The 4,667-nt window shown below is 38.8% G+C and overlaps 1 protein-coding gene and 1 pseudogene across 1 annotated transcript in view; one reads left to right on the forward strand and one right to left on the reverse strand.

Moving 5' to 3' along the window:
* Positions 1 to 4,590, forward strand: part of LOC110306159 — a 5,436-nt pseudogene extending 846 nt beyond the window's left edge.
* Positions 1 to 4,667, reverse strand: part of Acyp2 (acylphosphatase 2) — a 131,884-nt gene that overhangs the window by 15,196 nt on the left and 112,021 nt on the right. The window lies entirely within an intron of this gene.

Genomic DNA, 4,667 nt, shown 5'->3' on the forward strand with positions numbered 1-4,667 from the left:
GAGACAGAGAGAGAGACAGAGACACAGAGAGAGAGAGACAGAGAGATAGAGAGACAGAGAGAGAGAGAGGTTGGAAAAACTACAATAAACATTTGGATCTTCTGGAAATTTTACAACTTTTTTCTCCATGCTACCTCCTTTTTAAGGAGCATCACTAGAGATGAGAAAAGTTGTATTTCACAAATTCTGCTGTAATGTGTTTAAGGAGATTAAGAGAATACAAATTTGCAAAGAAGAAGTCAGGTATCATTATTTGCAGATGATATTATATTACACATAAGTGACACAAAAAATTCTACCAGAGAACTTATACAGCTGATAAACAACTTTATTACAACTTGTTAATCAAACAAATAAGTAGCCTTCCTTTATACAAATGATAAACTTGCTGAGAATGAAATTAGAGAAACAACATCTTCCACAATAGTCGCAAATAATGTAAAATATCTTGGGGGTAATTCTAACCAAACAATTGAAAGATCTGTATGACAAGAACTTCAAGTCTCTCAAAAAAGAAAACAAAGAAGACCTCAGAAGATGAAGAGATCTCCCATGCTCATGTATTGGTAGAACTAACATAGTAAAAATGGCCATCCTACCTGTCTTAGTTAGGGTTTTACTGCTGTAAACAAATACCACGATCAAGGCAGTTCTTATAAAAACAGCATTTTGTAGGGGCTGGCTTACAGGTTAAGAAGTTCAGTCTATTATCATAAAGACAGGAGCATGGCAGCATCTAGGCAGTCATGGTGCAGGCAGAACTGAGAATTCTACATCTTCATCTGAAGGCTGCTAGTGGAAGACTCAATTCCAGACAGCTAGGAGTACAGTCTTAAGGCCCATGCCCACATTGACACACCAACTCTAACAAGGCCATACCTGCTTCAACAAGGCCACACCTCCAAATAGTGCCACTCCCTGGGACAAGCATATACAAACCATCATACTGCCAAAAGTAATCTACAGTTTTAAAGAAATCCCCATCAAAATTCCAGCACAATTCTTGAAAGACACTGAAAGAGCAATTCTCAATTTCATATGGAAAAACAAAAAACTCAGGACAGCAAAATCAATTCTTTTTTTTTTTTTTTTTTCTCTCTTTTTCTTTTTTCCAGACAGGGATTCTCTGTATAGCCCTGGCTGTCTTGGAACTTACTCTGTAGACCAGGATGGCCTCAAACTCAGAAATCTACCTGCCTCTGCCTCCCAAATTAAAGGCCTGTGCCACCACTGCCCGGCAGCACAAACAATTCTTTGTTTTGTTTTCTTTTTTTTTTTTTTCTTTTTATTGGATATTTTCTTTAGTTAACCTTTCACTTGTTATCCCCTTTCCCGGTTACCCGCCCCCCCCCAAGCCCCAATCCCATCCCTCCTCCCCCTGTTCTATGAGGGTGTCTCCCCACCCACCCACTCCTGCCTCTCCACCCAGGAACATCACTGGACATCACTTACACTGGGACATCAAGCCTTCACGGGACCAAGAGCCTCTCCTCCCACTGATGCCCCACAAAGCCATCCTCTGCGACATATGCAGCTGGAGTCATGGATCCCTCCAAGTGTACTCCTTGGTTGGTGGTTCAGTCCCTGGGAGCTCTGGGGATTTGGTTGGTTGATATTATTGTTCTTCCTATGGGGTTGCAAACCCCTTCAGCTCCTTCAGTCCTTTCTCTGACTCCTCCCTTGGAGACCCTATTGGGGACATATATCAGGCTCCTGTCAGCATGTACTTCTTGGAATCCATAACAGTATCTGGATTTGGTGACTGCATATGGGATAGATTCCCCATGGAGGACATTCTTTGGATAGCCTTTCCTTCAGTTTTTGCTCTACACTTTCTCTCCATATTTGCTCCCATGAGTGTTTTGTTTCCCTTTCTAAGAGGGACCGATGCACATACACTTTAGTCTTCCTTCTTCTTGAGCATCATGCAGTCTATGAATTGTATCTTGGTTATTCTGAGCTCTTGGACTAATATCCACTTATCAGTGAGTGTATACCATGTATGTTCTTTTGTGATTGGGTTACCTCACTCAAGATGATGTTTTATAGTTCCATCCATTTGCTGAAAAATTTCATGAATTCATTATTTTTAATAGCTGAGTAGTATTCCGTTGTGTAAATGTACCACATTTTCTGTATCCATTCCTCTGTTGAAGGACATCTGGGTTCTTTCTAGCTTCTGGCTATTATAAATAAGGCTGCTATGAACATACTGGAGCATGTGTCCTTATTACATGTACTCTTCAGTTGATAATTCTTTGTTTAGTTCTGTACCACATTTTTAGTAGGGTTATTTGGTTCTCTCAAGTGTAACTTCTTGAGTTCTTTGTAAATATTGGATATTAGCCCTCGATCGGATGCAGGGTTGGTAAAGATCTTTTCCCAATCTGTTGGTTGCCCTTTTGTCATATTGACAGTGTCCTTTGCCTTATAAAAGATTTGCAATTTTATGAGGTCCCATTTGTCAACTCTTGATCTTAAAGCATAAGCTATTGGTGTTCTGTTCAGAAAAATTTCCCCTGTGCCCATGTGCTCAAGGCTCTTCTCCACTTTCTCTTCTATTAGTTTCAGTGTATCTAGTTTTACGTGGAGGTTCATGATCCACTTGGACTTGAGTTTTATACAAGGAGATAAGAATGGATCAAATTGCAGTCTTCTACATGTTCACTGCCAGTTGAACCAGCACCATTTGTTGAAAATGCTGTCTTTATGTCACTGGATGGTTTTAGGTTCTTTGTCAAAGATCAAGTGACCATAGGTGTGTGGGTTCATTTCTGGGCCTTCAATTCTATTCCATTGATCTGCCTGCTGTCACTGTACCAATACCATGCATTTTGTTGTTGTTGGTTTTTTTTTTTTTTTTTTTTTTTTTTTTTTTTTTTTTTATCATTATTACTCTGTAGTACAGCTTGAGGTTAGGCATGGTGATTCCACCACATTTTCTTTTATTGTTAAGAGTAGTTTTCACTATCTTGTTTTTTTGTTTTTTTTTTTTTTTTGTTCCAAATGATTTTGCAAATGGCTCTTTCTAACTCTGTTAAGAATTGAGTTGGGATTTTGATGGGGGAATGCATTGAATCTGTAGATTACTTTTGGCAAGATGACCATTTTTACTATATTAATCCTGCCAATCCATGAACATGGAAGATCTTTCCATATTCTGAGGTCTTCTTCCATTTCTTTGTTCAGAGACTTGCAGTTCTTGTCATACACTTTCACTTGCTTGGTTAGAGTCACCCCAAGGTATTTTTTATTACTTGTGACTATTGTGAAGGGTGTGTTTTCCTAATTTCTTTCTCAGACTGTTTATCCTTTGAGTAGAGAAAGGCTACTGATTTGTTTTAATTTTATATCTAGCCACTTTACTGAACTTATAGCTGTAGGAGTTCTCTGGTGGAATTTTTGGGGTCACTTAAGTATATGATCATATCATCTGCAGATAGTGATATTTTGACTTCTTCCTTTCCAATTTGTATTCCTTTCACTTTATTTTGTTGTCTAATTGCTCTGGCTAGGACTTGAAGTACAGTGTTGAATAGGTAGGGAGAAAGTGGGCAGCCTTGTCTAGTCCCTGATTTTAGTGGGATTGCTTCAAACTTCTCACCATTTAGTTTGATTTGGCTACTGGTTTGCTGTATATTGCTTTTACTATGTTTAGGTGTGGGTCTTAAATTCCTGATCTTTCCAGGACTTTTAACATGAAAGAGTGTTGAATTTTATCAAATGAATTTTCAGCATCTAATGAAATGATCATACATTTTTTCTTTGAATTTGTTTGTATAGTGGATTATGTTGATGGATTTCCATATATTCAACCATCCCTGCATCCTTGGGATGAAGCCTACTTGATCATGATAGATGATTGTTTTGATGTCTTCTTGAATTTGGTTAGCAATAATTTTGTTGAGTATTTTTGCATCAATATTCAAGTTTATATCTCTTCCTTGGCATTGCTAAAGACCTTAAAACATTGCTGTCCTGGAGTTCCTATGGAAATTACGGGTCTAATGACTGGTGAATTTGTTGATGTGTTTGAGTGATTGATGTGTTTGCTATGCCACAGTCATGAATTGGTGTCAGTGTAGAAGCAGTTGATCCAGTGTTCCAAGACAAAATGTTGTATATGATGAGACAAATAGGAAGGCCCGAGATGGTTGTTGGTTGGTATCAGTGTCCCCCTGGATTTGGCTGTTAGCTTTCTGGTGTGCATGTCAACACTCAGCAGAGCTCTGAAGCCTTGTCAGAGAGAGCTGTGGCAGTGGTTGTGGATCCCATTCAGAGTGTAAAAGGAAAGGTTGTTATTGATGCCTGTTACTGATCAGTGCTAATATGATGGTCTTAGGATATGAACCAAGAAAAATTACTTCAAATCTGGGCCACTTAAACAAGCCATCCATCCAGGCATTAGTTCAGAGCTTAAACAGACATTATTACTCCATCAATATTAATTACCAGAAAAATGAACTGGGACAGAAGATGCTGTTAAATTTGCATAAGAAGAGTTGGATGGAAGGATTGGCACTTCAGGACTACAGTGAACACTGTAAAGACAATGAATCAGTGGTAAAAGAGATGTTGAAATTAGCCTAGAATTATAATAAGGCTGAAGAAGAAGGAGGAAGGAGAAGGAGGAGGAGGAGGAGGAGGAGGAGGAGGGGGAGGAGGAG

Source organism: Mus caroli, chromosome 11, assembly GCF_900094665.2.
Source record: "Mus caroli chromosome 11, CAROLI_EIJ_v1.1, whole genome shotgun sequence".
Classification (NCBI taxonomy): domain Eukaryota; kingdom Metazoa; phylum Chordata; class Mammalia; order Rodentia; family Muridae; genus Mus; species Mus caroli.